Raw genomic sequence first — 18,248 nt, 5'->3', positions numbered from 1 at the left:
GGTGGCGTAGTGGTTAAATTTATGCACTATACTTTGGCAGAAGCCCAGGGTTTGCCAGTTTGGATCCTGGGTGTGGCTCCACTTATCAAACCATGCTGTGGCAGGTATCCCACATATAAAATAGAGGAAAATGGGAACAGATGTTAGCTCAGGGCCAGTCTTCTTCAGCAAAAAGAGGAAGATTAGTGGTGGATGTTAGCTCAGGGCTAATCATGCTCAAAAAAAGGGATCAATTTGCAAAGCTGGCATAATTGGGTTAAATATACATTGCCTAAAAAATGAGCTTCAAAATACATTATTAAAAAATGAGAAGAACTGATAGAAGAAATGAACTCATAAATATACTTGGAGCATCCAACAATGCTCTCTCAATCATGAACAACAACAACAAAGAAAACCCAATAAGGATATATGAGACTTTACCAACACTATAAGCAACCTGACCTAATTGACACTTCACAGAAAGCTTCACCAAATAAAAGCTAAATACACATACTTTTCAAGGGCATATGAAACATTCACCAAGAGAGATCATATTCTGGGCCACAAAACAAATCTAAACAAATTTGAAGAATTAAAGTCATATAAAGTATGCTCTCTAATAATAATAGAATTAAACCAGAAATAAGTAACAAAACATCCCCCAAATATTTGGAAAATAAATGAAAATCTTCAAAATAACATGAGTCAAAAGGAAGTCTCAAGTAAATTTAAAATATTTGAACTAAATGAAATTAAAATACATGCTAAAATTTGTGGGATATAGCCAATTCATGGCTTAGAAGAGTAGTTATGGCATTAAACGTATATATTGCAGAAGAAAAAAGGTATTACTGTTATAATCCTTAATTACTTAATCTACCTTAATACACTGGAAAAAGAGCAAATTAAACCCAAAGCAAGTAGAAGACAATATAAAGACAGAAGAAAAATAATCAATAAAACTAAACACACAAAAAATAGAGTAAAATCAATGAAACCTAAAACTGGTGCATTGAAAAGATAAAACTGATAGACCTCTAGCCAGACAATCAATACAAAAAATAAAAAAGAGACACAAATTACAAATACCAGGAATTCAAAACGAGTCATCACTATAGACTCTACAGTCATTAAAAGTATAAGAAAATACTGCAAAAATCTTTTTGCCAAATTTGGCAACTCAATGTATAAATTCCCTAAAATACATAACTACCAAAACTCGAGAAATTTAGATAACCTGAATAGTACGTATGCTGAGGACTATGAAACTCTCATGAAAGAATTCAAAGGTCCAAAGAAACATGGAGCTATATCATGTTCATGAACTGGAAGACCTGATACTGTTACAACAACATTTACCACGTTGGTCTCTAGATTTAATAAAATCTCAATCAAAATCCCAGGTAACTTTTTGCAGAGTTCAACAAGCTAATTCAGAAATTTATGTGGAAAGACAAAGAACCAGAATAGCCAAAATAACTTTGCAAAAAACCAAAGTTAGAGAACATGTACTAATTTCAAAACTTACAGTAATTAAAACAACGTAGTATTGGCAAAAGGAGAGACATATAGTTCAATGTAACAGAATAGTACAGAAAGTCACCCACAAAAATAAGGATAATTGAATTTTGACAGAAACACAACAGCAATTCAAAGGAGAAAAAAATAGCCTTATCAAAAAATGGTGCTAGAATAGACCTCTATATGCAAAACAGAACTTCAATCTATACCTCACATCATATACAAAACGTCAAATTTATCATAGACTGAAATGTAAAACCTAAAACTATAAAGTTTCCACAAGAAAACCTAGGAGAAATTCTTTGTGATCTTGGTTTAAGCGAAGTGTTCTTAAATACGACTTTAAAATTATGATCCATAAGAGAAAAAAAATTGATAAACCGGACTTCATCAAAACCAAACCTTTTGCTCTGTGAAAGACACTGTCAAGAGAATGAAAAGATAAGCCATGGAGAGGACTGGAAGAAAATATTTGCGAATCACATATCTGACAAAGGATTTATATCTAGAATATAAGAGCCTTCCAAACCCAATAAGAGAACAAACGAAAAAAGATAGGCAAAATATTCGAACAAATATTTCTATCCAAGAAGAAATACAGAGGGCAAATAAGTGCCAGGAAAGCAGCTCAACATCACTAGTCATTAGATAAATGCAAATTAAAACCACAATGAAATATGACTACACTCCTTTTGGAAAGCTAAATTTTAAAAAATATCAATTCCAAATGTTAGAATGCAGAGCAACCAGAATATTCATACATTGCTGGTGAGAATGAAATGGTTTAGAAAACAGTTTGTCAAATTCCTCTGAAGTTAAAAATGCATTACTGTGCGATACAGTGATCACACTTCTAGGTATTTACTCAAGGGAAATGAAAACTGTGGTCACATCAAAACATGTATGCAAAAGCATAGTGCAAATTTTTAAATCTTCACTGTTTTCTTGATGCCTCAACATCCTCACAAACAGGCGGTGATCACCTTGCCCAGGCGACCAGGTGAACCAGGGTGATAAGGCTGGTCCCTGCCACAAGTTCCCCTTCTTGACTTCCTCTGACTGTGACCTAGTGACATTCAAATGCACCAGTGAAACGCCTCACAGCTTTTGCTGTGTACTCCCCCCTCACTCCCAATAAAGACACTTGCCCTCGGGTCCTCTCTCTCCCTCTCAGCTCCCCAACTGCTTGGTTGAGGCTGCTCCCTGGGCACTCCTCCCATATGGTCCCCTGCCTCCTTCTTCTAGGACCTGTGAGTATAATAGACCCTTTAATTTCACATGCCTCTCCAGGTGTAATTGCTGCGACCATGTTAGAATGATCCTTAAAAACCCCACAAAGAGGACTCACTCTCCCGTTTACAACACAAAAAGGTTTATAGTGACTTTCTTCATAATCACTCATAATCACTCAAAACTGCAAACAAACCTAACATCTTTCAACTGGTGAATGTGGCATGTCAGCAATAAACAGGAACAAATTATTGACACATACAGCAGCATTGATGAATCTGAAATATATTAAGAAGCCAGACTCAAAAAGCTACATACTATGATTCCATTTGTATGACATCCTGGACAAGGCAAAACCATACGGACAGAGAATAGATCATTGTTGTCAGGCGTTAAGGTGGGAGGAAGGGTTGACTAAATAGGGGTGGCATGAGGAAATCATCTGGGGTGACGGGGCTCTTCTGTATCTTGATGATAGTAGTAGTTACACGACTCTATTCGTTTGTTAAAATTCTTAGAACTGTACACCAAAGAGTGACGTTTATTATGCGTAAATTAAATACAAGTTTTAAGAAACATTTTTTAAGCTAAATTTTCAGTTTTCTATTGCTCTCAGAAGATGAGGAGCAAATGAAAGTATGAGGATAGCAATGACAAGAAATCTCTACAAATATTCATGACCTAAGAAGATGAGAAAGCATACTAAGATCCTTGAAGATTTTCCTTAATAATTTGAATAGGCTTTTTCTATATTAAATTTTGACAGCAAGTCAAGTCTATTTCATGTGGATAAACACTGTTCCTCCCCACCTTAATACGGTTTGGAAAGACAGCTGGAAAATTCAAGTATTGCCAAACTCTTGGGCTCTTATCCAAAGGCAATAATGAAAAAAGAACTATAAAAGTCTTACTTTATTTCTGAACGAAAGTTCTGTTTGTCCCTATTCATTCAAAAGCTCTAAAGGATTGCTAAACTCTTAACTTTCTCTTTCCTCCCAATTAGTACCCTGTTTTAGCAGAGGCCCTAAAAGAGAAATGGTAAGTTCTGCTTGCCCTAACGATGTCTATTTTCTCTCTCCTGCACGTTTGCCACGAAAATCTCAAAGTGGACACCAGTAGATATGCAGGCTCCATCTACAAATAAAAACACCAACCCAAGCAGTCTTATTTTAAAGGGTAAAGGAAAACAGCCAATTGTTAATCAATTATTTTCAAAATATTCAGCTGTTTGTATTCAACTAAATGGATTCTGTAAATAGCTGCAGCCGCAGTGCTTACTGCCATATGAGTGTTTGCTATTGTGAATTATAATTGCCCTCTCATTTGAATAAAATAATTTAAAAGTATCTCTACCGGGATAGCAAAATTAATTAGATAATAAGTTCATTTGTGATTCTGGCTCTGATGTTTGCTGGCCCTCCAGTAGCTCAATATTGATCTGAAGAGCTTAAACACGATGAGTGAATGTAAATTTGAGAATTGTTTGCACTACCCGAAAGTTGGAATCAGAAAGATCATTCTATCATGTCAAGATGGAAGAAGAAAGATGGCAAATACCCATTTGTTTTAGTATCTGATCATATAGCAATAGGAATACTCTACTAGGCACAGCTTACATTTTGACTTACTATAAAATTGCTCTTTAATGATAATAGATCACATAAGTGAAGAGAAAATAGGCTAAAACAAGAAACAAAACAAAACAAAACAAAACAAACCCTTGGGAAAAGTATAGTCCTCCATCATTGCAAAGTTAATGAAATGAGAGATTTATCCAATTCTTCCTCCTCCAGCTGCAGTGTGGCACCCCTCGTAACAGTTTTCTGTTCCAATTTAAATATAGAGGGGCTTAAAAGCCAGAAGCAGGAATTCCGAGAATATGATAGCTTCGGGGCTGGGGCAGGGCGTGGATTTCATCAGCCTCAGCCAAGCAGGCTGGGTCAGGGGACTCCTGGGAGAAGAGGGACGCAGGGCCCCAGCTCCTACCTCGCTACTTTTGAGGAAGGGGATCACCTAATGCCTGAAGTTTCCCCACTGGGCCTCACCCCTCCTGTCCCTGTTTCTCCAAGCTCACGGCCACTGCCACCACCACTGCCACCTCCCGCCACCAGCAGATAAGAACTTTAGCCTACCGTCTACCTCCACTAATTCCCTAGTCTGAGGTCAGGGGCTGGGCAGTCAGTGGGAGCCAGCCGTCAACTGTTTGAGCTTCAAATTCACATCATTGTTGTGTTTTCCTCTATTTGGAAGACTGAAGAAACGCAAGGTTTTATTGAAAGACAAATCTGATGAAGAAAGTATGTAATGCGTAAGAGCTAACGTGGATGTCTTAAACTTCCAAGTAAGAGTGTCAAATTTTAGGTTTACTATATTTTTCATGAATTGTTAAATAAAAGATACAGTGACTGTTTATTGTCTTCCAGTTAACTGCCCCTACAACACTACACAAGTGCCCCCAAACACACACACACACCCTACATCTTAAGAAGTTGCTGTGTAAGAATGAAGTTTGAATGTCAGTTGTTGGTCAATGAAGTAGATAACATTCAAAACTTTGTATTTCTCTTTCCATTGTGCACATACAACCTTGGCAATTAAATCATTAAACGGGCTAAATGAGCATCTAACATGTACTAAGCTCTAGAGGAGTTAAAAATCCAGCAGGGGAGAAGATCCTCAACAAATAACTACACACATCTTCCTAAATTCAATTGCAGTTGTGACAGTGCTAAAGCGTGGTGTGTCTGCAACCTTGGTTTTCATCCCCTCTCACATCAGAGTGGATCTTTCTCATGTACAGTCAATGTAGACCCATAAAGCACATTCAGGGAGAAAAAATCCTATGGCTTCAGATATATTTCTAACACTTATCTTATAAAAGCATAAATGTCCCCTGGGTTCAATAATAGGTATTTGAACACTCCTTCAAGGCTCACTTTAACTTGAGAGCAGATTACCGCTGTCGAGTAACTATGGAGAGCGTATGAAAACAAACCCTCCAGCTCCTATGGACTACTTCTTCTAAGCTTGCTCTTAGAAATGTTTCTCTCTGCCCCACATAAAATGGAAATGCAGTCTTCTGTTTCAAATAACAGGATTGTAGAAACACAATATTTCTAAGGTTAGGTCTGCTATGATCTAGTTTGAGAGTCCATCTAACCCCCTAGACTGAGAACAAAGAAAACCAAAAAAAAGTCTGACAGCTGGGACTTCATTCGAGTTTCTGAAAGTGTGCCTATCGCCCAGAGCCCCTAGTGCATCCACAGAATATCAATACAGCATTAAATCCAAGAGCTAAAAATTCCACATAGCAACACAGAAAGGCAATCTTCCCAGAGAACATAAGCTCCACAAGTATAGGTCTTTGCTAAATTCCTCGCTGAGTTTTGCAAATAAGGCTCTTCAAACTCTAGAACTTTGTATCATCAGTGACTATCTGAATTTTTCTCTCTTTCTTAAGGCATACCAACACATTGAGACAGTGTTACAGTCAACACATCTGTTCAACCAAGGCAGAAGCAGCAATTCAGAAAGACAGACCTAACTTTAAAAAACCTGCAATTTTACATAATTACCCGTGGTTTTGCAATGGCGTCAGTTTTATGATATCCATCTCATAGATTTATATTGCTACATGGGGTGTCACTTTGAATTATTGCTAGATTAATAAAACTGCAAGACCAGCTTTAAGTGGAAGGTTTATGAAAAGTGTTTATGACAGGATCAGTCAGGCTTCGGGCAGGACTAAACTGAAACCTTTTACAGTTTGGGATTGAATTGCTTAATGAACCAATCAGCACTTTATTTTCTGCCTTCAGCCATACATTTTTTAAAATGATTCTCAACTATTAATCATCAGCTTAGACTCCCATAGGTACTAAATATAAACCTGTGTGAAACCTAAGCCCTCATGAAGAAATGCTATACTGTGTGTCTCAACGGAAAAAACATCCAAGAAAAACCTCAGCCTAACTCTTCAAACATGTCTCTGGGATTAGAAGCATCATTTTCTCTATGATAAACCTTTAGCGCCAGATACTCACATTTGGTCATGAGAGCGTTCCTACCCCCAAAGACACAATTTGAGTTGTTGCTAATTGCTCTCTTTAAGGCAGATCAAAAGCAATTAGCGGGATATTCCCTAATCAGCACTTTCAGAAATACACTGACTGTTTCTGGCAACTAAGGTACGCACATGGTAGAGGGGAATAACACTTCATTACAAGTGTTTGAGGACCTAACAATAAATAGTCTATTAGAAGTACTTAGCTAATTGGGGGAACTTATTAACCTCTAGAATCCAGAGAAGAGAGAGAGTAAATCATTTTTAAAGGTCTTTTAAAGAATAATACATGGGGTATGGCAGAACTATAACGTGCATTCTGATTACATAGATTTGGATAAACAATAGGATAAATAATCTTCCTTAAAATGAGTCATCTGCATACTGTAAAAGTGTTTCATGGCAAAACCATCCTATACAACAATGTTTAACCTATCCCTTATCAGTTGTATAAAGCAATCCTTAAACATTGTAAATGCAGTATACAGAAAATCATGAAAGTTCTCAAAAATTAAATTTTGTAAATATCAAATCAGTGTCTTGTAATCAACACAATGTTGTTATATTTGTAGACCATTCTAGCTATGTAAGTGGCTTCCCTCTACCATATAATTTTATCTTCATAACGAGATAAGGCAATGAAAGTTCAACAAGGTCCAGTGGCTCATCCAAGGCCCCAAAGACAGTAAATGGCAGAGTCGAGACTTGAGCAAGTATCTGTGGACTGTAAAATCTCAGAGGTTTTGCAATATATTCAACATCTCCTCTTCTTGAGAGCTAATACGTTTGTTACTTGAGAAGCGATGCATGGCCTGAGTTGCTAAGTAAGTAAATATGCTTTAACTACCTGGATTTTTATGTGGTGAAAAGAGCCCTGGGCCTGGGAGTCAAAACAATAAACAAATTCAGATCCTATTACTGCAATTTACTACTCACAGGCAACTCACTTTGCCTTTCTGAACTTGTGTTTCTGCATATAAAAAAAAAATCCATAAAATGTAATAAACTCATAAAAAATGCATTGAGTCTAATGAGAAAATAACTGTTAAAGATGCTCAAAAAGTGCTAGAAATATTAAACCTACATTATTTGCATCAAATTCATCTCCACCTCTTCAAAAGCATTGAATACCATGCTTTGTTTACAATGGGTACTTAAACACTTCCAAATATGCCAGAGTTTCCAAACAAAAAAAGCGTCTAAGCTATTTAATTAAAACAACTAGATATGCTGAATAATGGTTGAATTCAATTACCATTTTGCTGTTTGAGTGACCGGTATGAATGCACTGACTACAGCCAGTAACACAGGTTCTGGTCACAAAGAAGATTCTCACTTACTTAAAACATACTGAGAGGTTGAAGAGAACAATTTTCTCTATGGGGGCATTTTTTTTCAGCCCAGAAAAGAGAAAGCCAGAATATGAAATCAACATATCAAAACACGAAAACTACGGGCCAGCCCAGCGGCATAGTTGTTGGGTTCACACACTCCACTTCAGTAGCCCAGGGTTTGAGGGGTTTGGGTCCTGGGTATGGACCCAGGACCACTTGTAAAACCACACTGTGACAGCATCCCACCTAAATCAGAGGAAGATTGGCACAGATGTTAGCTGAGGGCCAATCTTTCCCACAAAAAAAAAAAAACAAACATGAAATTAAACATGAACTTGAGAAGGTTTAGAAAGCTGAGAAACAAGAATATTTGTAATATCCATAGCAGAAGTAAACACTTACGGGCTTACTTTGGTGTCAGGCATCCTGTTGAGCCAGTTTCAATCATGATCTCATTTAAGCTTCCCATAATCCCTGTAGGATAAGTATTATTACTACAATCCCATTTCACAGCTTCTGCTTCCAGAGATAAAATGATTTGTTTATGGGCACACAGCTAGAGGGGGCAGAGTTGATCCTGGCCCATTTCTACCCACCACACACCAGAGAGGATGGCTTCCATCCCCTTGCTGTCCCCATCACTCTCCCTCCAGCCCCCTGTTTCCTCCTCCAACCCGAGGTTCCTGGGGTGTTCCGACTTCGCACAGTTTCTTCATCCCACCCTTCTCTTCAGAAATTGTTTTATTACTATATCCTACTATTATCCACCTTATATATTGGATACATACCTAGTTTATGTCCAGTATCATCAACATTTTCATACCTCTTTGTCTCATCCAGTTAAGGATAGAGTGTGATAAAGAAATAAAAATACAACTGTACTTGCCCCAATCTACATAAATATCCTCATTCCACCACAATTCGAGGGAAGAGTAGATGATAACTATGCAGTTCATGGAGGAATGATGAGTCAAGACCCATTTCTGCAGGGACACTGTAAGCCAGATACTGGCCTGATCCTATTGTAGGGGAAGTCTGAGCAGACACATCAGTTACCCACACCTACATTCAGCCCTCAAACGTGCTAACCTCTTACTCACCTCAAGACCTTGATTCTGCTAGAAGTCTTTCTCTTCAACTTCTGGGCCTTAGTTTAAATATTACAACCTCAGAAAGGTCTTCCCTGCCCTTCCATCCAGAAGAAATTCCCAATTATTTTCTCTCTCAGCACATGCTTGCTCTCATTGTAAATTTCACAATTTGTAATTGCTTCAAATATTCACCTCTTCACTTGTTATTGTCCTATAAGAGATGACTTTTTCCAAGCAAAATGTCACAACCACCACCCCTACCTAGCTCCAAAACGGTTCCATCACTTCTCAGTAAAACCTCTTAACCATCAGGTAGTTTCTCCCCATTCATCCTTCCTCCTAGTCTCTGGCAACCACCAATCTGCATTCTCTCTCTGCATATTTATCTATTCTAGATATTCACATAAATGGAGGCATACCATATGCGACTTTTCGTGTCACTTAGCATAATGTTTTGGAGGTTCATCCACATGATAGCATATTATGGCTAAATAATATTCTTTTGTATATATGTGCCACAATTTGTTTATCCATTCACTCACCGATGGACTTTTGTGCTGTTTCCATCTTTAGGCTATTACGAATAGTTACGGTTACTTTTTTTAAAAAAAGAAATACATTAAAGACACGTATTAAAGTATTTCCAGGTTAAATGATAGGATAACTAGGTTTCGCTTTATTAACACCTAACCAAAAAGTCAAAAGTAGATATAGGTGAAACCAGATTGCAAACATCTTAATTGTTGAAGCTGGGAGATGAATACAGAGGGGTTCATTATACTATTCTCTGTACTTTTACATATGATTGAAAAGCTCCATAATTAAGAGCTGGTTTTTTTTAAAGGTTTGGGAAACAGAATATCTGAATTAGACTGTTGTTTCAGACTAATATACTCTATTAGTACTCCCTCCCAACCCTAACCTCTCAAAGTGTCACATGCAGAATGGGTGCCATGGCTAGCTAGGGAAAGAAAGTACTCTGGAAAGTTAGTAAAATACTGACTACAACCTGTTGGGAAAAAACATCATTAAAAATTTCCTCTCCACCCAGAAAGCCTCTCTACAAAGGTGGACGAGAAAGAAAGCAATGTTATCACTAAATAAGCATTAAGCCAGAATGTGATGCATACCTCGGACAAGCTGCTAAGAGATTGCAAAGATACATAGAAATCTCACCCTTCATATAGGTGAAGGGAGATGGAGGCACTATGGACAATCAGACCAGAGCAGCTTCCTCAAGATGTGAGTCAACGTGTCCGCTGCAGGCAGCACATGCGCCATCCTGTCTGTGTAAACATCTTATGTAACCTGTCTATGTAAAGATAGTCTGCTGGCTATATGCCACTTTTGTCTAGTAGTCATATAAAAGCGGCCACAAGGAGAGCTGTTGTGCACACCCCCACTGTCTGTTGCCCAGAGTGAATAAAGAGTATGTCTGTTTTGCCATCGGCTGCTCATGCCTTCTTCCAGTTCCCTGAGCCCCGTGGTCCGGTCCTCAGCTGTTTCTCTCCTGCTTACACAGCCATGCAGATACAACCCGTTACAGGCATGTTCAAGATAAATGATAACTAGTCCTAAAGTAAGAGGAGTTGATGGCACCATTTGTCACATGTAGTTCATCCCAAATTCACTTGGTAATTGGGGTGACCATTTGCATTAGCTACTTCGCTTTGTCCAGAGGAAAAATGAACTTCTCATATCTTTACAACAAAAGGTAGCTTTGTAACTTGAAGGGAGGGGCCCAACAAAGTTAAGCTCTTACCCTCTCTGATTTGAACGTAGAAGTACTATCTTCTTTGTTTATATTTCAAAGATACAGCTCCCAGGTCCTGGCTAGAGGTGTATTTAGCTTTTAAGAAGTTTTACATACTTACATACATTTCAAAGAGACAGAGAATGAAATCACAAGTTTTCTAAAGTAAATGGTCTAACAAAAGTAGGCGGGAGGTCTTCCCTTATTTCCAACGAGGAGAATTAAGCCTGTTATTTCTCATTTGTTTTTGCCACTACAAGACCTTTGTGGTAGAAAAAGACAAATAACAGATTATTTCATTATAAATCACTACTATAGTGCTTTGTTTCTGAAGTACGTGACATCAACTTATGTAAAAGAATATTCAAGAGTCAAGAAATAAATCTGCCGGCCCAGTGGCGCAGTGCTTAAGTTCACATGTTCCACTTTGGTGACCCAGGGTTCGCCGGTTTGGATCCTGCGTACGGAAATGTCACCGCTTGGCAAGACATGCTGTGTAGGCGTCCCACGTATAAAGTAGAGGAAGATGGGCACAGATGTTAGCTCAGGGCCAGTCTTCCTCAACAAAAAGAGGAGGATTAGCAGTAGATTAGCAGTAGATGTTAGCTTAGGGCTAATCTTCCCCCCAAAAAAGGAAAGAGAGAGAGAGAGAGAGAAAGAAGGAAATCTGCAGTTTGCATGACATGCACACCATGACAAAACACTGAAGTAGATCTTCTCAAACTTCCACATGAACTTGAATGACCTGGAGATCTCATTAGATGCAGATTCTGACTCATTAGGTCTGGGGAGGGGTCTGAGATTCTGCACGTCTAGCAAGTCAAAGCCCAGGCCGCTGCTCTACAGTGCATTGCCCATCAAGGCTCTGGATCAGTTATTCTCAAAGCTTAGTCCCCAAACCAGCAGCATCAGCATCACCAGGGAACTTGTTGGAAATGCCGATTCCTAGGCCTAGCCCCAGACTAGTGAATCAGAAACTATTCTGAACTGTAACAAGCCCTTCTGGTCATTCTTGGGTTCACTACAGTCTGCTAACTACTGCTGTAGACTGATGGTTCTCAAATTTAGATGAACATTGGAATCACCTGGGAAGTTTCAAAAAAATACTAACACCTGAGTTCCTCCCAACACTCCCCACCACCACCCACCCCCACTCCCCCCCCACCCAGAGATTCTGATTTAATTGGCTGTGGGGCAAGACCTAGGAGTTTTAAAATCTCCCCAGGTGATTCTAATATGCAGCAAAGGCTGAGAACCACTGAACTAGAACGTCAGCACCACACAGGCAGGAATTTGTGTGGTCATTGCTGAATCCCAAATGCCTAGAACAATGTCTGACACTAGTTGACATCCCATAAATATTTATTAAATGAATGAATGAATAAAAGGATGAGCAGACCCTGAATTACTCTAAAAACTGTTTGCTTGATGATATACAGAGGAAATATCATATTAGTCATCTTTCTCTCCAATGGGAAATCTGTTTGCAGCTCAGAATACAGTGTAGATATGACCTTTCCCACCAAAACAAATTTGAAATACCCCTCATCATCACAGCAATGTTTTGGGGGCCAGAAAACAGACTCAAAGCTTACAGATCAGAAAAATAGTCAGAATGAAAACTAAACATAGCTATTAAATATAAGCAAAAAAATAAAGCATGAAGTTGGCAAGTTGTAGAGAGTACAGAAAGAGACATAATGCTATAGTAGAGAAATAAATAAAGGCTTAGGACCTGAAACTTTGAATAATTGCTTTGGCAGAGGATACAGTAGGATTCCAGATGAAAGCAAAATGGGAAATTTTAACTAGGGTGTCTGGAAAATATTTTCTAAGGGAGGAAAAAGATCGATGTGAAAACCCTACAGCACAGTATTCATAGTAGCTGTATGTAAGCACATACCAAGTTTATCAATAGAAAGATATGTAATTTTATAGGGAAGGTTCAATCGTAATCTCAAAACAAAATATTACTGCAACATTAACTTTCCACTACATTGTATGAGAAGAATATGTGCCCATTTTTTGTAGAGATGTAACAACAACAATGACAAAAACAGGCAAGGAACGTGAGACAGTCGTTTGTGCATGTCAAACTTCCCTGCACTAACTCATCTCTCTGTGTATCTCCCGTCAACCACCGCACAGTGTGGGACGTTGAATTAAATGAGCTCTATGCCCAATTCAGTTTCTCAAGGAGAGTCTAATTCAATATTCAAACCAACATTGGGTGAACTTTTAGAAGGCTTACTTCGCACTCCTGTAATACTTACAGGAATAAAGCCTGTCCAAATCGAGGGAATCAGCTGCTGAAACCTAGAAATTAAGCACAGGAAGTTAATCCCAGAGAAATCAGTGCACTGGGAAGAAGAATGAGAAACAGACTCATTTTCTCGAAATAGAGTTTAAAATGGGGCATTGTGCATAAAGAAAAAAAGCCAAGTTCCAGGTCTTAGGCTTAAGGTGCAAAATCGGAGTTAAAATAAGCCAAAAGGATAAAAATGCCCAGCTACTATACTTAAATTTCTTGAATTTCTCTTTATTAAGGGCTCTATTGTTCCCAAGGCTAGAGGATGTAGAAATTGAAATTTCCATTTAAAGGTAAGTGATCACAGCTGTGAGGGACATGCAGGAACAGGAACCCACACAGCACATTGTCATTTCCATAACTTCAGGGTAGTATAAAGTAGTCAAAAAAAGGTCCAAAGGGATCTTTAAGGGAAAATTAAATGGAACAAAATTGGAGGCCAGAAAATGGTTCACTGTAAATATATGACAGTTCTTTACACACAGAGGTAATATCATATATTTTAAGATTCAATACAAGGAAAACTCAAAAAAAACATAATAAATTACTTTCAAGGCTTTTCAACTAACAAATTCACAGAGAAACCTTTGTTATTTATTATCTTTTGAATTGAATTTTTTTCTATTTAACTTTCCTTCTTCATGACTCAGTATACAAAGACTAAATGTGAAAAGTCACAACTCTTGCAATATTTTGTCATCAAAAATCTATTCTCTTAAAGGTGGTAATATACAAGCTCTATGATTCAGAGAGGAAATTCAAATCCAGAGGTTCTGTAGAGAAACAAAGGGCCAGACAAGAGCACTTTCCCAATGAGCAGTTACATTTGGCGCTCAAGCTTCCAAACCAGATTAAAGAGGAATAGAATGGCTTTCCAAGAGACGCAGACAGGGAGCAAGGTCTGAGACAGCATTGTAGGAGAGAGGCTCTCTACACTTAGCCTGAGTAGATGCACCCTGTTTGGTGCAGGAGGCCCCAGGAGTGGGGAAAGCATCCAGAGAAAAGTACCTAAGTGTTGGTTGTAGCATAAAGAGGTGGCTTGGTGTTCTGCAGAGCACCCATTGCTGTAACAGTGACACAGCCAAATACGTAAAACTTGAATGGGCTATTTAACTTCTTAGAAAATAGAGCACAAATTCATCATTAGAGATTTAGTCAAAGGTGCATTTTATAGACTCCCAGGAAAGAACATGATACGGGCATAAGTACCTATCTATCCTGCCCCAGGTGTCATTGGCCCCTGCCTGGTCCCCACCTCCTATCTCCAGAAACAGACTTAAATATAAAAAGCCTTAAATATAAAAATAGGGAAACTTATCTGTCAACACTGGACTCTGTTGGTGGCAGTTTTAAACAATCTGCCACAAAGTTTCAGAAAATTCTGCTGAAAAAGTTTCAGATACACCAACTGAAATTTAAAACTGGTAGCAGAGACCATATTGTCTGATTCTTTTCTTCATCCTCACCATAGATGGTGATGTGCTCAGCTTAAAAATGAACAACAATAACAAAACTCCTATATGTTTCCCAGCCACCCTCTTGCAGCCAGGAGTGGCAATGTGACTTGTTCTGGCCAATAGACTGAAGCAGAAGCCTGCTGGAGATTTCTGGAAAAGTCTTGCTTTCCAGACAGAGGTTCTAGCCCTTCCTCCTTGATCCCTTCTTCTCTGGTCTGGGGTACATTTTTGGAAGTGCACTGGCCTCAGCCTGAAAACTTTTGCATGGCACTCACTACAGAGCATTTGTGAAGTTCTAGTTCTTTAAATTATCAGTGTTAAGAAAACGTAAGATGGGAAGCTTCATAACATTGGCTTTGGCAATAGTTTCTTGGATATGACCCCCAGAGTTCAGGCAACAAAAGAAAAACAAATAAATTAGTCTTCATCAAAATTTAAAACTTTTGTGCCTCAAGAGAATAGAAAAGCAACCCACAAAAAAAGGAGAAAATATTTTAAAATCGTGTATCTAGTAAGGGATTAATATCCATAATATATAAAGAACTCCTACAACTCAGTAAAAAAAAACTCAATTAAAAAATGGGGAAAGGACTTGGATAGATTTCTCCTAGGATGGTATACAAATGGCCAATAAGCACATGAAAAGATGCTCAACATCACTAATCATTAGGGCAGTGAAAATCAAATCAAAACCATGAGATACCACTTCACACCCATTAAGATAGCTAGAATCAAAAAATGAGAAAATAACACGTTGATGAGGATGTGGAAAAGTTGAAACCCTTTTGCACTGGTGGTGAGAGTGTAAAATGGTATGGCCACCATGGAAAACAGTGTTAAGGTTCCTCAAAAAAACAAACATAGAATTATCATATGATCCAGCAATTTCACTTCTGGGTACATACCTCAAAAAACTGAAGGTAGGGATTCAAACAGATATTTGTACACTAGTGTTCATACAAGCATTAATCACAATAGTGGAAAGATGGAAAAAAAACCAAATGTCCCTCAACAGATGAATAGATGAACAAAATGTGGTATATACACACAATGGAATATTATTCAGCCTTAAAAAAGAATGAAATATGGGGCTGGCCTGGTGGTGCAGTGGTTAACTTTGCATGTTCCACTTTAGCAGCCCAGGGTTTGTCAGTTCGGATCCTGGCTGCGGACATGGCACTGCTTGGCAAGCCATGCTGTGGTAGGCGTCCTACACATAAAGTAGAGGAAGATGGGCACAGACGTTAGCTCAGGGCCAGCCTTCCTCAGCAAAAAGAGGAGGATTGGCAGCAGATGTCAGCTCAGGGCTAATCTTCATCAAAAAAAAAAAAAAGGAATGAAATACAAATTAACAGTCATAAGGATGCTCACCGATCTTGGGAGAAGAATGGATGAACTCAATGAGAACTTTAACAAAGAGCTGGAAAATATAAAAAATAATCAATCAGAAACGAAGAATACTGGAAATGAAAAATTCACTAGAGGGACTCAAAAGCAGAGTAGATGCTACAGAAGAACGATCAGTGAGCTGGACAAAAGACTAGAAGAAATCACCCAAACTGAACAGATAAAAGAAAAAAGAATGAGGACAGTCTACAGGACCTCTAGGACAACATCAAGTGTACTAACATCCATATTATAGGTGTCCCAGAAGGAGAAGAGAGAGACAAAGGGGCAGAGAATCTATTTGAAGATATAATAGCTTAAAACTTTCCTAACCTAAAGAAGGAAACAGACATCCCAATACAGGAAACACAGAAAGCACCAAACAAGATAAACCCAAAGAGGCCCACACCAAAACACATTATAATTAAAACGTCAGGAATTAAAGATAAAGAGAGAATCCTAAAAGCTCCAAGAGAAGGGCAACAAGTGACATACAAAGGAAGCCCCATAAGACTATCAGCTGACTTCTAATAATAAACCTTATAGGCTAGAAGGGAATGGCATGATATATTTAAAGTGATGAAAGGAAAAAACCTACAGCCAAGAATGCTCTACCTGGCAAGGTTATCATTCAGAATGGAAGGAGAGACAAAGGGTTTCCCAGACAAGCTAAAACTAAAGAAGTTTATCACCAAGAAACCAGCCTTACAAAAAATGCTAAAGGGATTTATTTAAGTGGAAAAGAGAAGTCTCGAATAGGAATAAGAAAATTACCAAAAAAAAGAAAAAAGCAACAAAATCACTGGTAAATGCAAATATACAGTAAACGTAGCAGATCAAACACCTATGAAGCTAAGATGAAGGTCAAAAGACAAAATTGCTACATTTATCTATTTCCATGATAAGAGGGTAATGGATACACACACACAAAAGAGGTTAGACATGATGTCAAAAACAAACTGTGGGAGGAGGGGAGTAAAAGAGTAGAGCTTTCAGCAAGAGGTCAAACTATAGAGACCATCAACTTAATATAAATTGCTATATACGTAGGTTATTATATATGAACCTGATGGTAATCACAAACCAGAAACCTATAATAAATACACAAAAAAATTAAGAGAAAGAAACCTAAATGCAATAACGAAGAAAGCCATCAAACCACAAAAGAGCAAAAGAAGAAGAAAGCAACAGAGAAGAACTACTAAAACACCCAAAAAAAAGTAACAAAATGGCAATAAGAACATACTTATCAATAGCTACTTTAAATGTCAATGTACTAAATACTCCAATCAAAACACACAGGGTGGCTGATTGGATAAAAAAATAAGACTCATATATAAATTACATACAACAGATACACTTCAGACCTAAAGACACTTACAAATTGAAAGTGAAGGTATGGGAAAATATACTCCATGCAAACAGCAATGAAAAGAAAGCCAGGGTGGCCATACTTATATCAGACAAAATAGACTTTAAAACAAAAACTGTAACAAGAGACAAAGAAGGGCACTACATAATGACAAAGAGAACAATTTACAAGAGGGACACAAGGGAACAATATTTACAAGAGGATATAACTCTTGTAAATATCTATGTGCCCAACTTAGAAGCACCTAAATATATAAAGCAATTATTAACAGACATAAAAGGAGAAATAGTAACACAATAATACTAGGGGACTTTAACACTCCACTTACACCAATGGATAGGTCATCCAAACAGAAAATCAGTAAGGAAAGGTTGGCCTTAAACAACACATCAGACCAGATGTACATAGATATATAGACAACATGTCATCCAAAATCCACAGAATACACATTCTTTTCAAATGCACCTGGAACATTCCCCAGGATAGATCACATATTAGGCCCCAAAACAATCTCAGTAAATTTAAGAAAACTGAAATAATACCAAGCATCTTTTCTGACCACAGCAGTATGAAACTAGAAATCAACTACAGGACGAAAATCAGAAAAGCCTCAAATATGTGGAGATTAAAGAAAATACTACTGAACAACGATTGGACCAATGAAGAAATCAAAGGAGAAATCAAAAAATAGTTAGAGACAAATGAAAATGAAAATAGGGCAAGCCAAAATCTATGGGATACAGCAAAACTG

General features: G+C 37.9%; 1 long non-coding RNA gene across 2 annotated transcripts in view; it reads right to left on the bottom strand.

Annotated features, from left to right (window-relative positions):
* LOC138925200 (uncharacterized) overlaps positions 1-10,526 on the bottom strand; it is a 121,827-nt gene extending 111,301 nt beyond the window's left edge. Inside the window, exons 1-2 of one of the 2 annotated variants that reach the window (XR_011441095.1) lie at positions 10,352-10,526; positions 8,533-8,604 (exon numbers count right to left, since the gene is read on the bottom strand). This is a non-coding gene — a long non-coding RNA (uncharacterized lncRNA). The remainder of the gene's footprint in view (positions 1-8,532; positions 8,605-10,351) is intronic. The other variant, XR_011441099.1, reaches the window with a different exon arrangement.
* Between the last annotated feature and the right edge of the window lie 7,722 nt (positions 10,527-18,248).

This window comes from Equus caballus, chromosome 1, assembly GCF_041296265.1.
Source record: "Equus caballus isolate H_3958 breed thoroughbred chromosome 1, TB-T2T, whole genome shotgun sequence".
NCBI classification, from domain to species: Eukaryota; Metazoa; Chordata; class Mammalia; order Perissodactyla; family Equidae; genus Equus; species Equus caballus.
The sequence above is the reverse complement of the archived record's forward strand: the minus strand, read 5'-3'. Positions and strand labels throughout refer to the sequence as shown.